Consider the following 14,991-nt stretch of genomic DNA (forward strand, 5'->3'; position numbering starts at 1 on the left):
AGCAGCTATGCCTATGATGGCCGCCGCCGCGAAGGCGTCGACGCCGACGATCCTCCGAGTTCTTTGGACGCACGACGCGCGTGACAGTGTTCCTGAAAGACAGTGTTGTAATAATACTACACTGTTGTAACAGTGTAGTAATAGTAGTAGTGCCACAACGACACGACCGGCGACCGTGGGTGGTGGCACTGCGACGTAGATCCGAAGCGACTTCGAACGGCGCCGGCTAATCCAACCTGCCCACTGGGTTCCGCCGGCCTCAGGGCGATCGTCTGCTAAAACAGCCAACCGAATCACGATTGCCGCAACGTCTGTGCTTGTGTTATGTGTATTTTGTTGTGGTGAAAACGAATGGAAACATGTTTCCGAACTTCGAAGTCTGGATAATCAGCACTCGCCTACCGCCGATGTTGTTTACGTTACGCGTAGGCGCGTCCATCGAGTTCGTAACTGGCGAGGGAACGAGCGCAGCTGAGAAGCTCTGCCGGAGGAAATGAATTTTCAGTTCCGTTTGGTGCTGCAGTGAATTAAAATATGGCACTCCTGACTTCGTGTGGTGTGTGATGTGGTGAATGAACCGTGTGGAACTTCAGGTGGTCAACCGCGGCGTGTTTCGTGTGGTCTCAGGTGTAAAGTTTAACGGGCGAGCTCTGCGATGTATCCTGTGGCAAACATAGCTTTCGAAAGCGAAATACACTAGTAGCCGAACAATGGGAGCTACGTACGTCATCAGTCATGCCACCCGTTTCAGTTGACAGTGCGCTTTCCTATTCAGCATGTGAATCGGATTCAGTACAAGTTCACTGTACTCCTTCACTCACTTCTTTCAAGTGGATGCGTCTTTTGGGCTAGTTGGGGATACATCGCTCGTGCAGCATTCAAGAACATTGACGCACTGAGGCATACATGACAGCGCAGTCAGGTTTGAGTCAGTGTGTCCTTATACTTGAGCACTGCAAAAAGAAATGATCTGTTTGCAACGTGTGCACCGTGTGCAGTGCATAGCAGGACCTGCATCATGCAAGAACTATGCATTTAGCAGCGTATACCAGGATCGCTTCGATGCCTGCTTCAGAAGCAGCAAGTACTGAGTTATTGAAAGTGTAATTGATTTTTATCTCGCTTTTTGTTTATGGAAAGTGTAGACGGTGTGACTGCATTGTGGACAAGGTGAAAAGGTGCCATCAGTGCTTTGTGCAGTCGGTACGCTTAAACTGCTCAAATCCCTTCAGCTTCTTCTAAAATGGTTCCTGCTGCGATGCTATAAATTGTAGTTAGGACAAAGATCTACTCAAAACGAAGTTACTAATGCATCTGCGCAGAATGTGTTTGATTAACAAGTTAACACTTTCACAACAATATGCCGATGCCCAGCATATGTGCTTGCAATAAATACATCCCGTAAAGGTGAATGACTGGGCTTACAATAACAAACTTTTTAGTAGCACTGCAAAAAGTGCTGCTATGCGTATCAACCACAACAAAACTGCTGCACGTCTAACCTACTTCTTTGGAGGCACCTCTATAAATACTGTTCCGGCTCTTTCCATTTTGGGTGTAACATTCAGTTCTTCTCTCAACTTTTCCGCATATGTCACCAACACTGTATCTAGGCATCGGCCTATTCTTGGGTTTGCGGCCCGTGTCTCCCTTCCCTGATGACCTGAAGTTTTTCGAGCACTCTACACTTCTATTATTCTGTCATGACTTGAGTACTGCTCATCAGTATAGTCCCCGCACCAAACTAGCGGCGCTAACAAACTTAAGCTTGTTCACCGCTTAACAACACGCACCCTCTCCTCCCGTCTCTTTGGTTGTCACAAGCTCATTCATGCCAGCCTACGAGGATTGCCTCAAACACCTCAAGTGGCACGCCCTGCATTACCAGTGCAACATTGCACCAGTGTGTCTATTCTACAGGGTGCCTGACGGCTCTCTGGACTGCACTCATCTTCTTCAGTTCGTCTGAACAAGTGGTCAACACAGCCTGAGCCCCATCACGCCTGTATGGCCCGACACCACAACACCATCATTATATATGTCATCTGGCGTACAGAGCTTTCTCCACCCCCCACTCCCAGCCCCCTCCGGCCATTCGGACTCCCTTCCTTGCGACCAGACTGAATTGGCACTTACTGGGTGTTGTGCACCCGTTGGCTGTGTGGATGTGTGCCGTGATGTGTGATTGAGCAAAGTGTGTGTGTGCGTGTGTCTGCACGTGAAGGGGAAGGGGGTGTCTTCTGCACCCTGGAAATTCCTGCTCTAGATGGATGGCTATCAGACGCTCTAACATACTGGCATCAGCCTTTTTTTGGTCTAGAGTGTCATGTAACCACTAAGATTATTATTAATATTATTATTATTATTATTATTATTATTATTATTATTATTATTATTATTATTATTATTATTATTGAAATCATCACTACGACCACATTGATTCTGTTGAAGCCAGCGTGACACATCATTCAAAACATTTCTGGAACTTTGTGCGCTCCCACTCTTCTAGAAGAGTGCCAAAGATGCATGTCTTCTTCATGAAAATGGTGAAGTCTCAAACACTGCTGTTGCATTTGTAGAACATTTCTGTTCGCTATACGATGTGAAATATGCTTCAAGTAACCTTTCTTCTCAGTCTGGCACGGTGTTTACGCTATCAGTCAATGAAAACCTTGTTTTCAAGTGTATGAAATGCCTCAAACCTTCCCTTTCTTGTGGTGCTGATGCATTTCTTCCTCAGAGCTTAAGACGGGTGGAAGCATACTTGTTGCCTGTCCTCACAAGCATCTTCAATAGTTCCCTAAAGTCTAGTACGTTTTCTAGCACTCGGAATGCAGCATGGACATTGCCCGTGTACAAATCGGGTGCTATATCTGCAGTTCCTAACTGCCAGTCTATATATATGCTCTGCACTGCTTCAAAAGTGTTTGAATCGGTATTGGATTCCTTGCTTTCTGTTAAGGCTCAGAGCGTTTTAATAGATGAACAGCATGGCTATGTGTGGCGACGACTGAAATCTATTTGAGACTGTCAACAGTGTTCACCACTGCATCGACCTCCAAAAATCCATTTTTTTCACTCTATAAATCGTGCTGAAACAATAGGTACTCTTAAATGCTTCCAATACTTGGCATTAAGTTATAAGGGACATATATATGCGGAAGACGCACCATGTGAAATTTTCATACACACTACGGGATGCTCCACTCCTTAGGGTCGATGAAATGAAAGATCTTGGTGCGTACTTCGACAAGATGCTAAGCTTCTCTTCACATAGATAATTACACAACATGCCCTGCACATTCTTGGGATTGCATGCCATGTGTTGCATGATTTCTATTCACCTGTTGTGTTTCTGAAATGCTGCTGTGTGCCTTCCACTACTAGAGTATGCCTCTGTAGGAGGGGGTGCAACGTGCAAATCTAATTCTGACCTCATTGAACGCATCCAGAATAAATTGATATCTATCTTCAAGCACCACTTTTGCCATTCAGGTGACCACAGTTGAGCCTTCTCAAATATGCCTCAACTAGCACCTTTAGATCCAAGACATAATTAATCACACCTTTTGTTCCTGTATAAGGTGGTCCATGACATTATACATTCCCTAAAGCTTCTTGATCATATGCATTTGTTCGTGCCGCAACAGTATACCAGGTAGCATTCCACATTCGTTGCCTGGCCTTGTTGCAGGATTGTGCTATATAAGACTCCACTCCAAAACATACTTCAGAGTTCATTTCCTGTGTTTTGTGTATCTGTAGATAATCACGTAGGATTAACTCCCTTTTAGTTTTCATCGTTTCCTTTTTTCCCTATTTGTGTCTCTATCTTGCATTTTTTTGTCTGCCACACTCATGTTTTCTGTACATTCTGTACCGTATTTCACCGGCTAAAATATGTTAAACATTATCACTCGGTGCAGGATGTGCCTGAATGTATCGGAGGTTTCGCGAATGTTATCGATGGTTCTGTCTGTTGTCGACGAACTTTGTTAACCTGATTGCATACGCGACACGAATTGTGTAGTAGTTTCTGGAAGGCGCACGGGCACCAGCGAATAGGCTGTAACTTTCGACGAATGATGTATGCAAACCGATGCGCTTGACCCGCAGATGAGATTTTCGACGATTGCCGACATTGCTCGCCGCTATCGTTGCCATTGAGTCTGCACTATTTATTTACCGTCACTACTACGTGACAATATTTCCAACACAGATTTTTTCAGTGATACTTTGCCCGCCTAATTCTTACATAGTTGGCTGTGCAATGAGCTACCAAAAAATGAAATGGTACAACAGTTTTTGATATGAGATGTCATCGTCGTGCAGGTGTTTGCGAAGCGATCTTGCATGCAGGCGACGCGCGAGCGCTGATGTCGATATTTTGTGCATTATTGTTACTTCAAAAATAAAAAGAAACTGTTGCGGCAGGCCTATATTCATTATTCAAACGTGTTTTCTATATCTAAAAGCGCATACAGATCACTAACTTATGGTTTCAAGCTTAGTTTACAGCAGGCTGTTTGAGGCCAGACTTTGACGGATGAAGACAAAATAGTTCAGCAACACTGCGCCGCAGCCTAGGAGCGAGCTTCGGCGCTAGTCAGAGCTTCTGTCCAGTGTTTGGGTGCCCTCTTCCTCCGACAAAGGCGAAGCGAAGCATTCGCTTGTCGGCGCGCGCCGAAGCTTGCCGACGCGTACCAGTGGTTGGGGCATAAGAGGAGCGCCGCGCTCGCATAGTCAGTGCGAGCTTGGCCATGGATGAGAGCGACGCCGGGCCGTCTTCTCCGAGCGTTACGGTTGAGCGGGAGGCCTTGAGCCGACATCACCCCCCCCCCCCCCTCCCCCCTCTGCGCATATCACCCGGCAAGCTGCTTCGCTGGAGAGGGTCCGGAATGTAAGAGGCGTCGCTTTGTCGACATCAATGTAGCGACCGCGTTCGCGCCCGGTTCGTTTGTGCTTCAACGTTGCACATGTTCGCGGCGTCTTTGCATGTCTAGCAGTCGCGCTTTCCCTGTGGCACAACAGGCGTCGCACCTTCTAACGATGCGTGCCTATCCAAGCCTAATCACAGACATGTCTAGCCGGCGACCTAGACAGAGCCGTCATACTTGGCTTAACGATCATTGTATACCTAAGTATAATAACTACAGCAGAATGAAAGGTTAAACAAGTGAAACGAAGACTTAACCAGGGTAAACCAAGCTTTCGCTTTCCATATCCAGGGTTAGCTGAGCTAAGCCGCAGCCAATTTTTCATATCAGAGTCACTTTTAAAATTTTTATGTTTCCAGCTTGCTTCTTGTACTTTTTTCTGACTATAATTCCTGTTTGTTTTTCTTTTGAGACCAGATTTGTCTTTCTGTTACGGCGTCTTCGCCTTCCCCCTTCTCCTTTATGTATTTGTCTCACTAGTGGGCCATGAATAGTACCATGAATAAGGACAAAAAAAAAAAAAAAAAGAACCGCCCCACTGTACGACCTAGCAAATAGAGCACCCTGTGTGGGTAATCAGTTTCGTCTTCAGTAGTACGCGACGGGGCACCTCCTCATTAGGGCCTATACAGGAGCCAATCGCTTTAACAAAACTGAGGATATCCCTAAAAGAAATGAAGTCACGGTATCAAAGCATCAAGGTATCCGGGGTCCCTGCTCGAATATCAAGTTCCGGGTAGGATCACGTACAGCGCAATTGATCACCACTCGTTTGGAAAGGAAATGGAAAGCACTTAGGGAAGGAAGCTGGACGTGCTTGATTCCGCTTTCTATATTTTGCCTACGCTGCTGCGTTTGAGGTAGTTGCATTTTTCTTTCGGCCTCAGTGCGGCTTCACAAACGATCTTTTTTTTTGGGTGTCGTGGTCAGCTAAATAAGCAAAATCAGGACCTCCAGCACTCAGTGAGGAAGCTGACCACACCTACTCGGAAGAGCACGTCTGGCGATCCCAGAGCTATATATCTAGCGTTGGCTAATCGATTTCCAATGAAACCATTGTTGCGGGCATTGTTTTTTTTTTCGAGCCTCCCGCCTACATATATCCTGGTTTCCCTTACGTTGTGCTTGCTCGGGCTTTTGCACTTACCTACGCACGGGGCTAAATATTAACGCCGAGAATTGTGTTAAGCAACTGCGCTTAGGGAAATAAATAACCTGAACGCATACAAAAGAAATTATGCAGTTCAACACAACGATCACTGCGTTCTCTTGATTGCGTTGTAGTGTTGTTGAGAGTCCATGTCATAAGGATATCTTATGGGAAACCTTTAAAGACAGGCACTTTTTTGGTGCGGGTAGGGTGGTATGCCGTTACGTAGGGATCAGCCTGCGCATGTGGCTAAAGCAGGAAAGCGGGAAAGAGGAAAGTGAGATCGCATTATAATGTTACCGTAAAGGTCGTTTCAATATGGGTTGCACTGTGTCGCCATGTCGTGAGGTGAACGCACGTTCGATATGCCGTGTGCGTATTCAGACCCTTCTGAATGCAAAGCGTTGCACCCGCGTGTGATAGAGGTGTAATTGACTACACATAGGGACAAACGACGTGGGCTCATTGGGACATGAAAAGTGGGAATATTTGTGGAAATGGAAATGAACTTAAGGGGTGAAACAATCGACATTCCGAAAGTTGCAGGACGTCTTTTCATCATCAGCCTATTTTTATATCCACTGCCAGACAAATGCCTCTCCCAGCGATCTCCAATTACCCGTCTTGAGCTAGTGGGTTCGAACTTGCACCTCGAAAAATATTCTTGATTTCACCAGCCCACCTAATTTGCTGCCGTCCTCGACAGCGCTTCTATTCACTTGACACCCACTCTGCAACTATTATGGTCTATCGGATATCTGTTCTACGAATTACATGGCCTACGCAGCTCCATTATTTCTTTTAATGTCAACTAAAATATTGGCTACCCCCTTTGCTCTCTGATGCACACCGCCCTCTTCCTATCTCTTAACGTTACGCATAAGATTTTTAATTCTATCGCTCTTTGCGCGTTCCGTTCCTTAACTTGTTTCCGGGCTTCTTTGTTTATATCCAAGTTTCTGTCCCTTATGTGAGCACCGGTAGAATGCAATGGTTGAATACATTTTTTTCAACGACAGTGATAAACTCCTAGTCAGGATTTGGTAATGCCTGCCGTATGCCCTCTAACCTTTTTTGATTCTTTAGTAAATTTTCTTCTCGTGATCAGTGTCCCGTGTGAGTAATTCACCTAGATAAACGTACTCCTGCACACACTTTAGCGGCTGACTGCTGACCACGAATTCTTCTTCCCACACCAGGGCCCTATAACGTAAAACTATTCTTACCTGTTTTCATTCTAATCTCTATACTTCAAATTTACGTAACCACTGACGCAAGCATCGGGCTGTAACCAGCAGTCTTATTTCAAAAGCCCCGTCAAATACCCTTCTCGTTTCTAGTATGTCACTTTCTTTTGCTTTCAAAGCGAATGGCATTGCCTACATTGAGTGGTTTTTCTTATCTAACTGGCTGAGAAGAGGTGAGGGGCACGCTCATGTGGAGAGAGTATTGATGGAGCTGAGCCAACACAGTGAAAGTAGATAATCGGATGAGGAGGGTGGTGCCGGCGTCTGTGATTGGTTCGCTTCCCATGACTTAGCTTGCGGTGGCTGGTCGAACATCGCGGCGGCGTGCAACGGAATGTTAAAAATGCCGCTAAAACGGATATTCAGCAAGGTAGAATTGACAGAACAATGTCGTATACATGCTGAAAGGTCTCGATAACGTTATACGGCCACGCAAAATCTTTCAGTATACGCAAATAAATCCATGTTTTCCGGCAGCTCCGAGTAGCCAGTGCCACAGGGATCGGCGGGCAGCCGTCTTCTATTCGTTTCGGAACGGGGTGGTGCCCGGCTATTCAGAATAACTTTAAATTTTGTTCAACATATTAATGCGTTTTTAACGCGCACACGTCACTTTGACGCGGCGAGTTTTCGCGGTTTTGTCACGTCTCGTGTCAGACGGGCAAAATGGGTGCAGCCCGAAAAAATTCGATCAATAGCAATTGGTCAAACAATGCCTTTTTCGCAAATGTCAAGAATGGCGTCAAATCAGATATTATTATTATTTTTCTTCCGTTCAGTCTAATCATGCATAATCATGCAGCGTGCGCATATCATATTAAATGGGGCGTTTTCGCGGTTTTCGTGACGTCGCGTGACAGACAGGCGCATGGGTGGTGGCTTCAAAATTTTTGAACAAACGTGGAGGGCTGATTGCCGAATTGGAATAGAAAAGTTTGGAATTGCTTTACTTCATAGCGTCCCAGGTTATTGAACATTACCTTTGTCTTCGGCATATTAATCCTCAAGCCATACTTTACCACAGTCTAGTTGAGGTAAAACACTACATGTAAGCTTAGGCACTCTCCTGGATCCAACAAAATTGTTAAAGGGTCCCGAACGTTAGCCCTCCTGTACAGGCACCTCAAGAAGTTCAAAACGTACTTCATTCTCATTTTAACTTCAGAACTGCGAACACACTTTTACCCGTTTGGGACAGCGAAATAAGCACTGCATTGGTGCGAAAGAACAGCTAAACCGCAATGACAACAAAGGGACACTTATTTGTACATCCCATTATTTAGAAGCAAGCTGAAGTTTTGCGTCGCCTTTGATTAGGCGTGATCAGTTTAATATACTTCGATGAGTGAGAGAAATAACCAACATAAATAACTGTCCAGAAAAGTTGACACATCCACGAGCTCCTCGTTTCGTGCCGTGTTCAAAGCACATAACTAGGGTAATTTCTTCAGCTTACAATAAAACCTTCGTCTCTTGCGTTCCCAGTGTAAGAGCAAACTAATGTGGACAGATTCGAACTTTGCATGCGTAGTGTAGTCTTTGGCTGGGCCACAGGAGTCTGAGCAATGAGCTTGACAAATAGAATGATTTACTTCCATCAGACAGCACTATCAAAGCGTTTCCTCGCAGAAGATTTCTTACACTGAAACCACGCGTGCTGGGAGAAAGTTCAATAATTCATTACTTTACACCTCTAGACCTATGTCTCAAATAAAAGGAAACCTTGCAAACGGAGCCACGCCTACTAACTCATCATTGTAGAAAGTAACGGGAAACTGAACATCAGAAGAAAACAACAATTGCAATTCCCAGGCGTCACACTCTCCCTTCGTAAATCAGTTTCCTGACGTAGTGACCCAGAAGGGGGCGCAGTGAGCTTAAATAGTGCTAAGCACTCCAAGGAAGCCGACCATGAACCAACTATTAAGTTGAAGTAGGAGCGCTGCAAGAGAAGCAAGTCTGATGGTCTAGACGCTCGTGGGCTCTCTTTCCAATCACACTCATGGTTAAGTGCTTTGCCAACAGTTTTGGGACATGTTTTCATTTGTGTAAAAGCGTGAAGAGGGCGACGGAAAGGTCACGGCACACACACCACGAACAGAGCATTAGCTCTGATTGTGCTTGAGAGCATCGAAGAGCAGTCGCTCTTCTTGCGGCGGGGTCATCGTTCTGGCGTAGGAGATGCAAAATTGCATAAGAATGAAAGTGCGCCGTGATCTGTAGTTGTTACTGTTCGCGACTAGGTGCTCCTAACTTCTGTGTTTAGTGGTGTCAGTGGAAAGAACTGTTCTCTGCTATGTTCTGTGTTATAAACTTTCTCGAATCAATGCTTTTCTTCTCCATTGGTGCAAAAAGATTGCATTTCTAGATGAAACCGTAAGCCTAAGTCTGATGTCTGATTGTTATGCGTGTAACAATAACACGCGAGCACGAAGCTTTGATTACGCATAACCTACACACCTTCACACTTTCACTATCTCATCATTGCATTCGATAGTAAATTAAAATTATAAGTGCTGTGATTAGCAGTGCCCATTCACCTCTCAGCCAATGCGAAATTTCCATTTGGAAGCAGCTTAAGTGGAAAATTTGGGATGTTATTGGTATAATCGCCATTGAATTGGCGATTGAATTCCTTGATCATTTGCAAATTAACCATGATTGACAATATTTCCTGGTATTAAAAATCAGGACCGCAGTAATCGCAAAAATATATTTCTTTATAATCGTTCGCAGCAGAAAATTCTAGCAAATCCATGCAGCACATATCGTTAGGGAAGGCCCTTGACCAATGGCAAACAGCACTTATGAATGAAAGGCTTTGTGAATTTCGCCCCTCATGTTTCAGTCTCTTGAACAACATTAATGATTTCGGTGTTCAAAAGGATGAGTTTTACAGCCTGCCAGAACGGAACGTACAAACGCTATAGACTCAGAACCCTACCGTCATGACGACATACATGGAATAAATTATTTAATAAATGTACATTTTGGCGGCCAATGCCGCCTAGAGTATTAAGTCTTCCTTTGAATAGGACAAGTTTAGATGGAAACTCCTGCAGGCATTGCGAGCCGGGATCGTATCTGCGCATTCTTGTGTCCAGAGAGAAATGCCAGATGTGAATCGCAATCCTGATGAAGAATTCTTGACAAAAAAAAAGCATACAGTCATGAATGAGCGCTTGTGCATGTGTTAACTACACATAGATTAACGTATAGTTTTGTAAGGTTCAAAAGAGATCTCGCTCGGAGATTACTTCCGTGCGATGAGTTTTCCAAACTGATGTGAATCCTCGGGTGAAAGCAATATCCCAGCAGTAGCAGCAGCAGCAGTAGCAGCAGCAGCCTTTGATCTTCGGTTATTCGCTGCTTTACGCGAAACGTGCAAGAACACACACACACACATGAAGCATTCTACAGAGAACACAAGCGCAAGATTTCCTCCAATAGGCAGAGCCTGTAAAAGAGTGCATTACGAAAGATCAAGGGGTTTCAGCCGTTATTGGAAATCTTGATGAGGCAGGAATGCAAACAAGAACGAACTGAAAGTTCCGGTCGATCTGACAGATTGAAGCTTCGCGGACAGCTCGCAGCATGAATTCCGGGAGTAAGAAAAAGTTGCAGTTTCGCCCGAAAACCGAAGCATCGATTGCGATGGCAAATTAATGGACAGCTACACAAAGTAAGGACAGTAGTTTTATAGGCCGTATAAATTTGTAATCATAGGCGTACTAACTAGATTAACAAGCATGGTGTCACGCACGCACAAGCAAATGTGGACACATCTCCCTCAATGACCGCGGAAACTCGCTGTCCAAACGCTGCAGTGAAGAAATTGCAGTAGTGGCAGCGAATGAATTAGCTTTCGTGCTGCCTCTCGTATCAACGCCAACTAAGCCGCGAAAGAACAGCGCAGCGCGAACTCTCTGCCCGTCGCACATGGCCTTCAAGATACGGCTGAGTAAAACGCGCCCGCCCCCCCCCCCCCCCCCTCCCTACCGTCCCCCCCGAAGCCTCGCGAGCAACGCAAGGCTGCTTCCGCGCTTTCCTCTGTTGCATGCTCAAGGTTTTAGTACTGCGCCATCACGATACGTACGCCACACGCAAGCGCTTTGAGGAACGTAGCAGCGCTTGTCACGTCAGGGCTTTTAGTACTGGGGAATGCCTATACGTACGCAAGCGGTAGAGTGTCGTTAGACGCCGGTCGCGTCGGAGCGCGTCGGCCACGTCCGCCAGTACGTCGCACCATCGGTCGAACTATAGACTTGTTCTCGCGCCCTCCCTAACAAACGAGAACCGCGAGAGCAGCACGCAAGGCTCCCCACGTACGCACGCAAGAATCGGATGCGTGCGTACGCGGCGGCCGCGTACGCATCACGTATACCGTTCGCGTTGCGTTCTGCACATGCGCACTTTGCAGAACGTAGCGATTACGTGCGCAACCCGGTTGCGTACGCAACATACGCAGTACTGAAACTGTCTGTTGAGCCGCTGATCGCCGGCTCTTCCTCGTACGCTGTCATTCGCGCATGCAGTATGCGGCGAGGGGCAGCGATTTTATCGCCCGTGGACTTTATAAGGAATCTCGTGAAATGAGTCTGGTGTGTCCATATAATTGATGTCGCAATAAGAATGCGGCTGGTAAAATGATAAAATGCAAATGCACAGTGCCTAAAATTCACGAAAATTTGGGTTTCGAACAAAACGAGATTATGTTGAACGGAACGAGAAATAGGGAAAAAGAAAACACAGGTACGCAAGCGCCCCCGTTTCTCACACAACATTATAGGCTTTACATAATTCTAAGGCGCTGTTAATTACGGTTGCACGACTCGCTTCTTCGATGCACAAATAGAGCTAAGTGGGATGTTGTTTCTCCCACATGATTTAGCCTCGTCAGCTATAGGCCCTAAATGCGAGTATATAGTAAGCATAACTTTCTTCAATTTTGTTCGGTGACAAGCATTGCTGTATTTGGATTCAAGTCAGTTCACTTTTCACTGCCTGCTTTAATGTTGAAATCAGAGTCATTTTACCAGAAAGAGAGGTGAGCTGACAATGGAGTCAGCTGAGGCATGACAGAGATAATTGGAGATCACAGCGAGATCGCTTTGTCCTCAATTGAACGCGAAATAGGCTGCTGATGGTGTTGCTGATAATTATTTCGCATAATGAAAGGAACGAACGTGACCTTTGGCAAAGACCCGCATACCAAGCACGCATAGGTTCCTTGTAGAAATATTTTTATGCCTTCGTTGTGATGATGATCTTGAAAAAAAAAACATCATACGAAACACCTGTCACAGAATTAACTCCCTTGGATGGAAACAATGTGGGGCCGAGTTCACAAAGCACTTCTTTCGTATGTAATTTTTGCCACTGGCTGGCATTCTATGTTAATATTATGCCGAGCATCAGGATCGGTTGGAATTTGCACTTGCGGGCAATTCTAGTTAAGAGTAGTTTGTGAATGTGGGCCTTGATTTGGACATTTTGTGAAAAACCTTTAACCGGCATTTGCACTAAATCAAAGCAACGACAATATCTTGCTTCGCCTCACTAATGTGAAGTGGGCGCTCGCGGTTAGATCCAAAGTAAGAAATGCACAAAAAAAAACCTAACAATTTATTACTTATGCAAGGGATCACGAGGATAAACGTGGGCTTACCGAAGCTCACCCATACTGTGAAAGAGCAATTCTCAATATAACTCTTGACCACTTCTATGCCTTAAGGCTTTGTCTTCAATCGTAGCTGTAAGAGACCTAAAACCTAAAATATGGTCTAATACCTGGTACAAGCTTTCCCTAATAGGAGGTGTATTTGTATCTACATGTTGAGCTAATTGGGTACGACTCTTACTTAGGTGCCAAGTCCACACTCTTCTTGACGTACTCTCTAGGCGCACGTTCTAATTGGACGGCTTGCTGCCCAGGGTCTTACGTTCGGTGCTCCACCTTTCCATTTGCACAGCTGGGCACTGTGGGCGCACGAGGCTTCGTCTGCGTACACAAGAGGGAGCTTGCCAACTCCTGACGGGACCGAAGGATTTGGCTTTAAGTCTACCTGCTTCCGAAAGGAAAGTATAAACCTGGAAGTAAGTGCAGTGGTTACGGCTGCGAAACATTGTGGGAAAAAGGGGGCACACACGAAGAAGCAATGACGTTTGGCGCTGCTTTTGGTAAAGTAGGTGATTACCTCTCCACGTTTCACCGAGTAACAGTGGGAAGTAAAGGTTGATGAATTCTGAGCCCATCTGCGGATAAAATACAAACGCAAAAAAACCTTCAATCTGAAACCCTATATTACAGAGGAGGCCAGCAATGTCTTAGAAGTTGTGTATTTCAGTTATATAGGATCGAGGGTAGCCAAACTGAAGAATATCAACTTCTTGAAGACTGGAAATTCGCCAAAGTAATTGCGCTACTTAGAAAGTGCGTCGATGGATATGTAATAGATATCATTAAACACGTTTCTGTGGCTCCAAACTTCGTAATGTTAACCGAGAGGGTTTTGTATGGTCATATGGAAAGCTGGATAGGCGAGAACCAAATATTGAGTGACTCGCGAATAGCATTCAGGCCTGCGTGTTCAATTTAGTCCGCTCATGTTGACTTTGAGAATTCAATTGAACTCGTTCACCACAACAAACTGTACGTGACCTTGGTGGCACTAGATATTGCGAAGGAGTATGACAGTGTCGAGGACGTCATCTTGATCAACAGACTGGAGAATGTGATTCTCGCGCTGTACATAATTGCATGCATTCATAATTTTCTAAGCAGTTGTACATTATATTGATATCAAAACAGCGTTTCTTCTCAAGGTTACAAACAGACAAGGGTTATTACTTGGTCTGACTTTGACTTAAAGGTGACACACGTGGTCACCTGACTTTGAGTCAGGTGACCACGTGTGTCACCTTTAGCCCTCTTCACCCGGACAACTGTACATTGTCTAAATTTCAATAAAGCCAAAGTCAAAGTCAAAGCGCAGTATTCTTCCCCATATTATTTATTATTTTTCTAAGTCGTGTTCCGACACACCATCATGTGCAGGTACACGTATTCGATGATGATGTCGCATTTCTTTTTGTGGCAAATGATGTACATACCCTATATAAAACATTGCAGTCGTATTTGAATCAGATTGAAATGCGACCTAAAGGAATACAAATGTCGCCAAGTGTGAAGAAAAGTGCAATCATTGTTTTTTCCCCTTAACTTTTTCTATCCGAATAACAATGGCATATGTTCAGGAGATGATTCCACAGGTAACATCAATAAAATATCAGCGAATGATTTATACAGAGAAGCCTAATTGGCGGACACACATTGAGTAAATCGCATCTAAAGGAGCACGTGCACCTCTAAAGGAGCACGTGCGGAGCATGCACGTCCACCCCACTTTAGAGTGCCGCATTTTGATGGAGGCCCGATCGGCACATGAAAGTGGTCAACGAGTCTTCATTCCGCTTTCGCGAACAGACGCTGCGGCTGGGCTGCGATTGATGTCCCGTGAGTGTACTTTGCCCCTGTGGGACTCAAATGTTTTCACCATGTGTCGGTTGCGTTCGTTGTCTCCGGACATACGGATGCACCTCCCGCCTGGATTACCACGACGTGAACAGACCATGCTTTACCGTCTGTGGCTAGGCG

This window comes from Dermacentor andersoni, chromosome 2 (assembly GCF_023375885.2).
Source record: "Dermacentor andersoni chromosome 2, qqDerAnde1_hic_scaffold, whole genome shotgun sequence".
NCBI classification, from domain to species: Eukaryota; Metazoa; Arthropoda; class Arachnida; order Ixodida; family Ixodidae; genus Dermacentor; species Dermacentor andersoni.